The sequence below is a fragment of the Pipistrellus hanaki genome (assembly GCF_964339955.1).
Source record: "Pipistrellus hanaki genome assembly, chromosome: 10".
NCBI classification, from domain to species: domain Eukaryota; kingdom Metazoa; phylum Chordata; class Mammalia; order Chiroptera; family Vespertilionidae; genus Pipistrellus; species Pipistrellus hanaki.
In genome coordinates this window covers 57,398,202-57,412,555 of record NC_140512.1, presented here as the reverse complement: position 1 = coordinate 57,412,555, position 14,354 = coordinate 57,398,202, and the positions used below count along the sequence as shown (strand labels likewise).

The window sequence follows — 14,354 nt, the reverse complement described above, 5'->3', positions numbered from 1 at the left end:
TCAGGACTAAGGGGGGAGGGGGGAATGGCATTGCCATGTTTTGACTCATTCTCTATCAATCTCAGCTCGTTCTCTTCTTACCCTCCACCATCTCAGTTTACCCTCGGAACCTAGAAAAGTGTTTAACAACAGACTTCTGAAATGAATCTTGTTGTGAACTTTTCTAAAACATGGAGTTAACTACATCATAATGAAGCTCATACCACGCTGAATGGCACTAGTGATTCAAAATCAAAAGAATCTTATTTTTAATTAGCTAAAATGTGCATCCATTTTATTGTATTTCGATCCAATACATCAATAAAATCACATTTTTTTTTCCTACATGGTATCCCTGTTAAAGATTCTCAGACAGAGATGATGACCCTGACTCCTTTTCTTCTTATGTCACATGGTTTCCAGACCCACTGACCATCCTGGCTACCTTCTCTGAAGCAGAAATATTATGTTGAAGATCTACTGGTGAAGAGTCGTGGCTATCACTTCCTGAGCTGGGCACTCCTTTTCTGTTAATGCAGTGTGGCCTCGCATTAGGCTTTGGTTAATGGCTGCGTGGAGTTAATTTTTAGCCAGGGTACCACATCGTTACCTCACATTAAACGTGTGGTGAACAAACCTCAGGTTTTCTTTCTGTGGACTACTGCCAAGTCAGACCTTCACTTCCCACACTGGCTTAAGTGCCTTTTTCAAATATAAATGTTGAATTTTATATTTAGCCCCATTAGGTATCTTCCCTTTGCTTTTATCTTTTTGTTCCACTCTCCGGAGGTTTTTGAAATCTTGATATCATAGTGATATATTAAATGAGTCATTATCTGAAAATTTGACAAGCATGTTTTCCATGTCTTTATGGAAGCCACAATTTTTGTTCAATGATCGGTAGAAAATTGAGCCAAGTTAGAGCCCTGGGGCCTTCTAGAGGCCTCTGTTTTGACTGGCACTTTTTTAATATGGCTGCTCACCCAACTGCAAATCCACCTAATCTACCTAAGGTTGCCCTCAGGCATCCCACATTCTGTGTGTGTGTGTGTGTGTGTGTGTGTGTGTGTGTGTGTTACAAACTCCGGAGCTTTTAAGAAATGCTCTGGTGAAATAAAAACACATCTACAACACTTCCATGATTTATTGATTAAATCACCCTATCCTCAAAGATATTTAAGTCAGAATGGTACATGTAGGCAACTTATTGTTCTCCTTAGAAAAACATTAATTTATTTTCTAACTGCCACAAATTATCCAGATTAACATCAACACTGTGCTGTTCCTCCAAAGCCTTTATTATACTTTTTTGAAGATCTGGATGTCTGTCCATCTTCAGGCTCCTCTTAAACTCCATAAATACCTACAGAACCCCACCATTTCCGGGGCCAAATCTTCACATCCCTTTAGTAGTTGGGAAGTTTTATATCTGAGCCTGGAGCACAGACAGTGGCTAGGTCTTCTAGCTCCTCAACTGTCTTAGAAATTGCATTAGTAACCTCTAGAAGCCAAGGAAAACACCCGATTGGGGAGTTTAAATAGTGGACATTTATAAAGTCCCAGATCAGGGTGCTGGCATGATTACATTTTGGTGAGAGCTCTCTTCCTAGCTTGCAGACTGCCACCTTCTTGCCATGCCCTCACATGGCACAGAGAGAAAGAGCCAAAGCAACCTCTCCGCCATCTCTTCCTAGAAGGGCACTAATCCCATCAAAGGGTCCCAACCTCGTGATCTCACCTAAACCTAATTATCTCTCAAAGGCCCCGTTTTCAAATATCATCATGCTTAGGTCTTGGAGGTATACAATTCAGCCAATATCAGGAATTAACTATTTCTTTTTACATTATTTATATTGTTTATCTGCCCTTTCCCAACTTTAAGATTTTTGCTCTGCTGGAAATCATAAATAGGCCAAAATTATTATTTGCATTTTCTTCCCTTTTTTTCCATAATCTACCCTATAATACCATCATCTCCAAGCAGTGAGGTTATTCTTTCAATACTACTTATTCTAAATTTGAATCTTTAAAAAGACATTACTATGTGGGCCAGCATTTTTCAGAGCTACAGTTTATCCACTTTGTGAGCCCTCCCAACACCACTGGGCTCATCCCAGGAACAAAATCCTCACAGACATCCTCCAAAAGATCCTACGCTTTCGGCTTTGGCATTGCTCCTAATCATGCATCAGTTTTTCCCACAGGACTCCTGCCCAGCAGCCCTGTCACATTCAACTCATAATCAGTGGTTGATCAGCCTCTGTAGCATTTCAGAAAGGGCAGCGCTCCACCACTGCCCATGCCCACCCAGGATGCACTCTGCGGCACCTTAGTTCTGCAGTCTATCGCCAGGAAAGACTGTTCCTCACTATCTTTCTAGCAATGCTCCTTAAAGTAAATTAAAGCTCTCTGCTTCCTAAAGGCCCATTTACTGCCTCTGTTTGGGGTACTTAAAAAAATCAATACCAATCTTAATTCTCACTGGAGATAAAGAGCCCAAATCTTTAACTATGCATGAACATAGGAAATTTAAGGAAAAAAAAATAAAAAGATTGTTTAGCCTTCAAACCATTCTCAGAGCCCCACTTTTCCCAGTCTGGAGGGTATCCAGATTTGGGGAGGAGAGAGAGAGAAAGTCCTTGTTACTTTTTTCTATAAGGCAAGGAGGTTAAGAGTTTTCTATTTTTAAACTTTGATTTTGCTTTTTGTTGTTGTTGTTGTTTTTCTTATTCCCACTGGAGGCTAAATCGGGTAAGATCTTTTGCTGTATAACCTGGAGAACTTGTACCTAAAACTTTTCTCAAAGGCCATTCTAAATATCTTAGTCAGTGAGTCTCTAGACATTGCATTCTTTTCTTAATTTTGGCCAATATGTTCTTACTTTAATTATATTTTCTTAACCATAGTGAGGTTAAGCATTTTTTCACATGTGAATTATCTACATGTTCTTGTGCTTTTATATGTCAGATGTTTTTATTTTTAAGTTTTATTTATTGATGAGAGAGAGAGAGAGAGAGAGAGAGAGAGAGAGAGAGAGAGAGAGAGAGAGCTCAACTTGCTGTTAAACTTATTTATGATTCATTGGTTAATTCTTATATGTGCCCTGCCCAGGGGTTGAACCCCCAACCTTGGCCTGTCAGGACGATGCTCTAACCAACAGAGCCATCCAGCCAGAGCTGTCCAATGTTTTTTAATTGAATGTAGAGGTTATTTACATATGGTAAGCCTCTTTTTGATGTATGTGTTACGATTTTCATCTCCTAGTCTATTGTTTGCTTGGGCTATTTTTTATGATGTCTTTCCTACCCCAACATTGTAAAAATATTCTTCTATGCCAACTCTAATTTCTTTAACCTATAGAAATGAGTGAGATATGCTTTTATCAGATTGAAAAGCAATATTCTCTTTCTTCATCCTCATCCTCTCTGAACTAAAATCTTAGACCTTCCCCCTCCCCCCCAGTTCTATATTTATTTTAAGCCTTATATCATCCTTGAGACATACACTAAATATATTTTGTGGCCATTATATCAGATTGTATATCCATATCTCTAACCATATTAATTATAATTATGAAAATAGCAATATCTAAACATTTATTGAACACCTACTATGAACAATGGACTTAGCTGTTTATTTTACTTGCACCATTTCATTTCAGCCTAATAAAAATTCCACTTTATAGCTGAGGGAACTTAAGATGAAAGAGGTTAAGTAGTTTGCTCAAGGTTGTACAAATTATAAATGCTAGGACCAGAAATTAAACCTGAGAACTTGGGCTTTCTGTCTATAAAACCCATAATCATGGCATTTTATTGACTGTGAAAATAATTATGCACATTTATCCAACAATCATCTAACTATAAGGAACTTTCCTAAAAATTAAACCAGATTTTCTATATTTTAAAATATATATGATATATAATATTATACTGTATAGTATATGTACATAAATACACACGCACACAGTATGACATAGTACTGATGACCCACAGAACAATCCTACATATAAATTCTGAATGCACACATGAAAAAGAATAGACTTTATCAATAATGAAAGCAAAAATCACGTGTAAACACATTGCATCTAATCTATTCAATTATTTCCCCATAAGCACTCACTGTGCATCACCAAGTATGCTGTCCATAAGACATACCACAAAACTTATATCTTGGAAGACTCATTTCCATGGTCTAATGGAATAGCTTTCAGAGAATGAAAATTCTAAATCTTCAAGATTAAACGTCCCTCGCTCCTATTTGCTCATTTCGATAATCAAATTGAAGATGAGCCCAGAGACAAACTGCACAGGCACACCACTGCATAATTAATTTGTACATCTCATCACCAGTTACATATAAATATATTTCTTCTTATGCACTTTAGTTCAGGAGTTGCAAACTAGTAACATCCCGTGGCCGAAATCAGCCTGCAGAAAAACCTTGGCGGTTCTACACAAATGAGTGTACATTTCTCCCGTTTGCCACAGGCAATAGTAGTCCCTGTTGTATCACACCTGGCCTGGTGTGATATATTTTTATAACCTGGCCCCATCTCTAGAAGCATTTGAGTTTATGGCCCCTGAATAGATCATGTGATTGCAAAGACAGAGAGACAAAGAAGCCCATATTAGAGCCCTTATAATCTGAGCCCACTATAGGCACATTGCTTCCCAAATAAACTTATGGAATAAAGTCATTCTCCTACTGTTCAATCACCAGCAGCTGCTCTGCTATCCTAACCCTTTCCTCCTGGCTCCCACTTCCCCTCTCCCTACCAAGCACTGCTGTGCTTGTTGTTACTCAAGTTCAGACCAGGACCCTGCAGAGTCAAATTACAAAATGGTTTACACAGTCTCCATCATGGAGGTACATCCCTGACCTCCCACAAATCCAGGGTATTAGCTCCAGGGGATAAAATCAAAACTATCTTCACTCTATCCCTCGAATAACCTTGAACACAGCTGAAGAGTGGATCATGGAGATAAAATTGTCTTTTTGTGTGATTTTTTAAGAACTAAAGATCCTACTTTCCATCTTAAAAAGAGCACTACTCTTTATAGGAAAGCCCACAAAACTCTGAACTTTCACTCAACTCATTTAAAAGGTGTTTGGTTCGGGTAGGCATGGTAAAACATCACAGGCTTTAAAAGCAGAACCTAGGAAAATGGTTATAGTCATAACTCAAGCAACTTGGTTTATTTCAATCAGTTCCAGCCAAAGAACCTTAGCCTAAAAATAGAGTTCTCAATTTTACCTTTTTAAATCAAAGAAGTAATGTTAATGTTGGAAATATTTGAAGAGCTGTATTTCAGACAGTGAATGATATTCATAAAAAAAAAAAAAAATTCTCTTTTCACTATGGGACAGACAGTATAAAAAAAAAAAAAAAAAAAAAAAAAAAAAAAAAAAAAAAAAGGCTAGACATACTAGAGCTCAGATTCCCAGAAATATCCCATCAAATCATTCCGAGGGCAAGAGATTATAGTAATATTTGTATTGTTAAGGCTGTGTCTATATGATGCTGGCAAATACTTGATTAGGTTGATGTATTCAATCAAGTGGTCAACTTGGCAAAACATTTACTCAGCCCCATGTTGTTTGCCCACATTAACCAAGTGATTGGCTGGCTTGCTTGATTGGTCCCTGTCTGCTCTCCCATATGCCCTTTGGCCACTTGGAAGCGTTACACACAGCAATCCTTTACCACATGAACACTCTGCAGGGGACTACCAATTTACAAGTCCATCTCCCTCCTTGACCACTGAGATCCTCCCAGGGCAAGGCAGCTTCCTGTCCATCTTCGACCTTCACCGCCTACTCCGTGTTGGGACTATGGAGTATGGAGAATTGGTCAACAGCATGGATATCGGCAAGCTGCCTTTGTGGTGTGATGGGAATGTCACATTTCTCAATCCCTAAGTGTTCATTTTGTCCTGTCGGAAGGGCCTGATTTTTAAAAAGGTTAAGTGTTTCCACAAAGGTGTCACCATTTCCCATCTGTACACAGCCATGCCAGCCCATCTATCAGGTGGCTTCTCCACCCCACATTTCCTCTTAGATTTTCACATGCCACACCTTCCACAAAGCATTCCCTGACAAGCTAACAGACATTTCCCCCTGCTGGCTGCCTCTCCTGTTTACTCCAGATATCTGAACATTTAATGACAAACTGCTGGCTTGCTCTGTACTCATCAGTGGTTTTTTTTGTATCACCTACCATAAAGATTATTACAGTTTGTGATTTGGAACAGTACATTTGTCCAGCTGCTTTTCTGTGATCAATGAAATAATAAATGATCACAAACAGTTGTTGAGAGTTCTATACTTTCCCTCAGTTGTTAAAAGGGAAGCTCTAATACCTACATCTAACATGTTGGAACATGGAAGCCTAGATAAGTTAAGGAACTTGACACAAATAGCAAATCTCTCCTGGATCAGAGAGGGAGCTCTCTGTTCAGGCACATAGTCAAAACAAAAGCTCTTCGGTGTTCCTAAGAAGGTGTTTACCCTCTCCCAGCATTCTTATGGAGGCATGTGAATCTTGGCATAGATTTTACCATCTTAATGCAAACTATGTCTCATCAAGCAGGGGGGAAGAATCCTTTATCTGGCAGGACTGCTCAAAGCAAACATACTCTCCATTTGCTGGTCAATCTTCTGCTCACTGTACATGAGAACAGGGCAGCGGGACCCCACAGTTCTGATCCCTTATGGAGCGTTGTCTCTATTACTAACTGAACCAAATGGCAACTTTCCAGGTAGCTCACGGTGTAGGATTCACCAATGGGCCCACGGTTAAGAAGTTATGAGGAGCCTGTTACATAGCAAAGTCCCTTTCACTAAGATTCTGGGGAGAACGTCCTGTTGGCCCTGGTATCACAGAGAAAACTTTTCCAGATCAATTGTTCTATCTTTTCTCATGGACCCTCTGGCATTTCTAACTAACCAGGTTTCCTTCTGAGGTTAGAGCTAAATTTGTGGCCCACGCTAAGCAAGTGAACATGTTTTATAGTCACCCTAATCTTGTGTCCGGTTCTATTTAATGGCCCACATTTACTTTTCCTTTTAGTTTGCCCCAGCTTTTAATTTAAAGTAGATAAACAAAAGAAATAAACTGTCAGAGAAATAAATTGCCGCCTTTCCCTCTGCTTTTCTCAACCTTCCCCCACCCAAATACTAATGCATCCATATCCTCCCCTAGTCCTCCCCCAACACCATCAACTCCAAAATAGATTTCAGAAAGTCATTTACATGATACTGATAATAGTTTTTACCCATTTTTGAGTCATATGCCCCTTTACTGAAGGAATAGATCTCTCCAGAAAAATACACCCCCCCCCCCAACCCAAAATCTTGGAGTACATAACCAGGAGCTCTTTAATCTCTGAAATTGAACGCTGGTCCATGGATGGCAAAAAATAAACCTTTGTTCCAGTGAATGCACAAGGCTCTGGAATCGCCCCCAGGACTTGCTGAAGCCCAGGAGAATGGGGACTCACTGAATTTTCTCTAAGGCATCCAATTTAGTCCCCCACCTCTCACCCACACTTCTTTATCTGCCAAAAGACTGAAACGATAGCCTGTCAGGCCTCTGGCTTTGTCCTTGCCTACTTCGTGCCATTACTGACACCCCAACAACCCATCCAGTTTGACTTTTTCTCAAACTATGACTTTCTGCAGAGTCCACAAGCCCTAGCCTCAGGCACCAACGTTTTGCTGGCTCACAACTTCAGAGGTGGACAGAAGTAAAAAGAAGCAGAGAGGCGGACAAGGAGCTGGCACAAGCAGGACCAAAGCACAGGGTTCCTAGCCCTGCAGAGCACAAAGTTCCCAAGAAACCATGTCTAGATAGATGCTGAATCCCAGCTCTGTGTGTGTGTGTGTGTGTGTGTGTGTGTGTGTGTGTGCATGTGTGTTTAATATTACACTACATATAGTTATCATCAAAAAAACTGTCAACTCTAATGATTTTAATATATACCTAGGAATCTAAAAAGAGAAGAACTGAAAACAGGGTTTGACTGTATAAAAGAAATGGCAGTTACAGTTTTACATAAAATATATTTACAGTTTATGATTAATTGCCAAATGTAAAATAACTAGCATAGCAGTACTAGTATATTTACATATCATTGCTTTTATTATAAATTGCATTTGCATTGCAGGCTGAAGTCGTGCCCTGTCACTTGGATCTCCAGATTTGCTGCTCGCCATTTTCCGCATTAAGGGAAACATTAACAGGGACAATACCAAATACTCCTGTTGTTTTTCTCTTATTATCTAAGCAACACAGCAAGAGATGCCTGGACACAGATCATTTGTTATGGAGACCAGACTTTGCATACCTTTCTGAAACCACTAGAAAAACCCCAGATCATATGTAAGAAGACTACAGAACATTTGATTTACAGAAAATGGGGGGTTGCACCAATGGGTCAAAGTCAGAAAGCTAGGTGAAGAAAGTGGGTTTTGAATGTGGCTTTAAAGAAAATTTACAATAGGAATTGAGTCAAAGGGCATTGCAGTCCAAACAGAAAATTGTTTTCTATGATATAAAAGACATTCAAAAGTTTAAAGAGCTCTTTATTTCATATTAATGTACCCATTACATTATAATGAAATAAGGCAAGCTTTGAATGCCCTCTTTGAAGTAAGAACCTTAAAACATTATTTTTATTTATTTGCCTACAGAAATACATATTCATATATTGCCTGTTAGTTTAAAAGAAAAGCAAATGAAAAATCCAGAAGCCATAAAGTTTCCTATAAAGCTTAAATAATAAAAATAATTTATTGTAAAAAATGGAATAATAAAATCAACAGTGGAAAACAAAAGCAAACTTTATAATCCTTCCTTAAATGGAGTAGTAGGTTGAGGAAAGGTATTTCTTCAACTTCTTGGTTTGAACCAACTAAAATAATGACTATACTTGATCAGATAACAACACAAGCTAGTGACAATTGTTAGTAAACTCATATGGTCCCGATAACCATAGCAAAACGTATAATATTGTAGGTGACAAAAGCAAGTAAAATATTTGAAAATGAGTTAGAGCTGAAGCGTTTGGAAATTCATCAGCACAGCTAGTGGGCAAGGAGCTCACACTCCACTGGCTCCAGTGCCCCTGGGCTTAGCAAGCTCAGGGAATTGCAACCGGACTCAGGGACAGTTAGGGAGGCTGAGTGTGTGGGTCCATGTCCCCCACCGAGCTTGGCTGGCCCTGGAGTTTGGGAAGTTTGGCCCCAAGATCCCATAGACTCATCGTACATCTTTCAAGCCCGCCTTCTTTCCTTTGCAAGGAGAATCAAAATATCTGGTATGTTTTTTAAAATCTGAGCTGTCTAACATGCTATATGAGGAATAGGATAAAAACAGGCATGGAGTAATACAGAATTTGACAGGTGTGCATCAAAACCGAAATGCAGTTCATTGGACATGCAGATTCATTGCTGCATCTCCAAGACCTAGCAAGGTGGCTTGGATCGGATGTTCAATTCATGTTAGAGGAATACATGGCTCACATATTGAATGATAGTTTCATGGACATTAATAATAAATGGAAGTAGTTCCTGTAAGTGAATGTAATTGGCATGTCTGTGGAGAGGTAAGTAGGGGGCAAATTACCCAGAGCAGAAAATGACAGTGAGGCTCTCTGGAAGTCCCCAGAATCCAAAATGAACCCCAAAAGTGGGGAAACTAAATGAGGCTGTGGCCTGGGATCAGCAGGGTTGCATTTGTAGGGGAGAAGAGGCTGAGGCATTTCATTTTACTTCCCCACCTAATGCCAACGCGGCGGAATATTTAGGGAGAGGGGGCTGAAATATCTGATAGGCAGGCTCCAGCAAAGCAGCATCATTTCAGTGTCTTCCCGATACTGATAAAATGCAAGTCTTTGTCCATTCATTTAGTGCTAGTGATCAGGAACTACCCTGTGCACTGGGAAAATACAAATTAATAAATGTATTTTCTACCATTGAAGAAGAAGTTAGATGTATCAACAGGCAATGATAACACGATGTGTGAGATGCAGTAATAGAGGTTATGTATAAAGAGCTTCCTGAGCAAAGACAGGGAAGTGGCTACAGGGTAAGTAATGGAATCACAACAGGCTGACATCTGAGCTTGGCCTAGTGGAACACGTGAAAGCAAGGAGGCAGATTCTATCTAGAAGAGCAGAGCGATAGAGGTGCAAGGACACAGAGGAGCAGTTGTTTTGAATGAAATGAAGTGGGGAGAGATAAGGGACAGTAAGGCTGTGGGCAGAAAACAAAAAACAAGGTTAAAGATGAAATTCATTACCAAAGGTCTTGTGTGCATGCATATGGGCCTAGCCAGTGGCCATGGACAACAGGGGGTGTGGGAGCATATGTAGGGAAGGGTTTGGGATGGGAATGGGAATGAGGACAATTATGTGACACCATAATCAATAATAAAAAAGAAAAAGAAAAAAAAGAAACTCATTACAAGGGTGGCTCAAGTCACCTGGAAGAGATGCTGGGTGGCCGGGGGGGGGGGGGGGGGGGGGGGGGAGGGGGGGGGGTGAAGCACCTGATTTTTGGAAGACCAGTGGCTACGATGTTGCAACAGATGAGGGACACAGGATCCTGAAAGGGGAGTTGGAAAATACCCAAAACAAACGTGATTCTCTTTCTTTGTCCTCACACCCACACATCATGTAAATTTTACATTTCTAAGCTCTTCTTAGGACCTGACCCTTGCTCAGGCTGGAGGGGAGCAGGGCTCTGTGATGGTACCTATGGGAGGAGAACTCAGACCCCACACACACTGCCAGTAGCAGCTGCACAGGAGATGCCTGTCCCAGAATCATTAGCTCTCTTCTGAAATCACCCCCTAGGGTGCCATGCCCTCCAGCGTACTCTCTCTGTCTTCCTCCCTCCCTCTCCCTCTCTCATACATACACACACACACACAAACACACACACACACACACACACACACACGCAAGCACTGAAGTAGAAGCAAGCTCAAAAGCTGGAGATTGCCCATCCCTCAGTGTCCAGTGGGCAGCCCACTCTGTCCCCCACCTGCCCGCCCAATGGAAGGAAGATCAATCTAGATGGCTAGCACGCCTGGCCCTGGAGCAATCAAGCTCAGAAAGAGACTTTAAATGGGGGACACTTAAAAGTCCTACTACAATTTAGCTACTAAAAGTAATTAAAATAAATCTTTACCAGCAATTTACCTAAATTATGCACACAGTGTCTCTCAGTAGGTACTCTTTAGAACTAGAGTTTAGCTACAAATCAAGCGATCACCATGGAGTTTAATTTAGGTAACAATGTTTGGCTCAAAACTCCACATCACTCCATGTCCAGGAGGCAGCAGAGCCAATCCAACAGGACTGGGGTCAGGCAGGACAAGGGCTCTTTAGGGCTGCTATGGGCCCAGAATGAAACCGGAACAATATTGCAATGATAGCAGCAATGACCAATGTTTACTGATGGCTTCTGCGGGTCGAGCATTTTCTTATTCAATCATTTATTTTAACTTTACAAAAATTCCAAAGGAAATTTGTACAGCAACATGTATGCACCCACCATCCAAAATTAACAAATGACATTTTGTCATATTAGCTTCTTTTTTATTGTAAAGATCTTACAAAGAAGGAAATATAAATATAAATCCCATTTCCCTCTCTCTCTCCTCAGTCAACCACTATGCTATAAATCTGGTGCATATTCCATTATATTTTTATATTTTACTACATTTGTATGTGTCTGTATATATCATAGAGCATTGTTTTAGATTTTTATTTTATTTCCTGAAATTTTCTTCTTCCAACTCAAATGTATGACCTAATTAATCTATTTCATGGCACTTATCAACTTTGACCATGCTCTTAAATTTATTATTTCTTTTGTTTATAATATGTTGTCTTCTTATCATTAGACTATAAAAATAATAGAGGGAATTTTTTTTTGCTTTAATCAATAATTCATTCTGAGCACACAAACAGTGCCCACCACATAGATGTTTAACAAATATTTGTTGAATGAACAATATAAATTCAGTTAATTATCTGACTTCTAGAACATTCTATTTTATGCAACTTTCAGAATTTATTTATACATTTCTGTACTAAGGCTTATTTGGATTATTTCTAATTTTGATATTGCAGTCAATATTGCACGAAATCCTGGAATACCCATGCAAAAGTCTCTGAGGCATTTACTACAGCAGAATAACTAGGTCATGGGATATGTGTAACTTAAACTTTACTGAAGGTCATCAAATTACTCACCAAAGAGGCTGACCACCTTTCACTCTCACTGCTTTTCTACGGGGGCATTAGCATCTGACATTGTCTCTCTCTCTTTCTCTCTCTCTCTCTCTCTCTCTCTCTCTCTCTCTCTCTCTCTCTTTTTTTTTTTTCCAATCAGATAAAAATAAAAGGGCATGTCAGTTTTCTAGTGATTGACATTTTCCTGATTGCTCACTTCTGTAATTGTCTTTATCAGACATTGTCCTAGCCCTCTGAGTTTCTCTTTCTCTGTAGGATCTATTCATATTCTTTGCCCATTTGTCTAGGTGTCTATTATTTTCCTTTTTAAAAAATAACTTATAGGAGTCTTTCATCTGTCACATATCTTCTATCAGGATATGGCCTAGCTTTGTTTTGTGGTCTTTAGTCATTCAGGAGATTTCTAATTTCATGTAGTCTGATCCATTAATTTTTCCTTACCTGATGTCATGAAGCTATCATCCTATATCTCTATTATTTATCTGTCTACCTACCTACCTATTTTGTAACTACATTTTCTACATACAGTTATAAACTTTTTTTCACATTTGGTCTCTAATCCACCTTAAATTTATTTTTCAATAGCAACAACAAAAATCCAATGAGAGTCCATTCTTTCTGTATTGGTGGCAGATACCAACAAGTCCCATATCGTGTGAGCACTTTGTCAATCATTTATTCTGTGCTCTTTAATTATATTTGTCTGTCCCTGTGCTAATTCCAAATTCCCAACTGTGCCATGTACTAAAAATTGTTTTATAAATTAATAAACATATGGGCAAATCTTCATTTTTTGCTTTTTAATTTTTTTTTAATTGTTTATTTCAGAACTGTTACCCTTGCTGGTTTGGCTCAGTTGCTAGAACAACAGCTCATGGTCCATAGGGTCCTGAGTTCGATTATAGTCCAGGGCACATTCCTCAGATGCAAGCTGTCTCCCCAGCTCTGGTCAGGACATGTGCAGGAGACAACCAATCGATGTTTCTCTCCCCATCCCTGCCACTCACTCTTTAAAAAAAAAAAAAAAGAAAAAGAAAAATCAATGGGGGAAATAGCCTTGGCTGAGGATTAACAAAAAAAAAAAAAAAAAAAAAAAAAAAAAAAAAAACTATCTGGCTATTCTTACAATGTTGTATTAGCATATGAACACAAGATTACAGTATTGAAACATTTAATATATTCAATATAAATTTAAATAAAAATGATATTATCTTACTAATAATTCAGATCCTCTTCCCTGTATCTCAATAATGTTTACATTTTCTCCTCAATGGTTTTACTGATTTTTTTAAAAAAAAGATTAGTCCTAAGGACCATATAGTTTTCATTGATATCATAAAAAGCATTTTTGCTATTACACTGTAATTGGCTATTCTGGTGTATTAGAGGGAGAGAAACAAATCACCAGTTCTGGGGTCAGTTGACCCCAGTTCCATCACTTACTGTCACCATAGCAAATTCTTTAATCTCTGTGACTCAGGTTTCCCACATTTCAAAAGGAAAAATTACAGTGCTACCTCATAAGGTAGCTCTGAGCCATGAATAAACTAACATACACAAAGTACCTGGTACACAGTAATCAAATATGTTAGCTTTTATCATTATAAGGTTATTAATTTGCATAAATTAATTTTCTACCTAGCAGCCTTGCAACCTCTTTTGTTAGTTCAAATAGTTTGTAGATTATTTTAGATTTTGTTTTTAATAATGACATAATTTGTACGTAAAAACTAACTTAATTTTTTTTCTTCTACCTCCTTTTACCTACAAATATTTTTCTTTCTTGTTTTATTATTGTCTCTAAGATTCAGAATATCACAATAAGTGGATTAGGAAAAAGAAATATTCCTGTCTTACTCTCTTTAAAATATATATTCACCTTTAAGATTTGTGTTTCCATAATTTATTGTTACCAGTAGATAATTAGCAGGTTAGGAAAGACCCATTGCATTTTTGGTTTGGTGTGAGATTTTTGTTTTTTTTCTGTTTTTTAATTATTATTGAATTTATTAAAGTGACATCTATAATAATAAAACCATGATATGATATGTAGACTGGACATCCTTCCCGGACAAGGCCAGGGCTTCTAGGGCCAAGCCCCTTGCACAC

At 38.7% G+C, this 14,354-nt stretch overlaps 1 protein-coding gene across 4 annotated transcripts in view; it reads right to left on the bottom strand.

The window, feature by feature from the left end:
* Positions 1-14,354, bottom strand: part of GRM8 (glutamate metabotropic receptor 8) — a 717,908-nt gene that overhangs the window by 496,399 nt on the left and 207,155 nt on the right. The gene's annotated exons all lie outside the window — the stretch shown is intronic.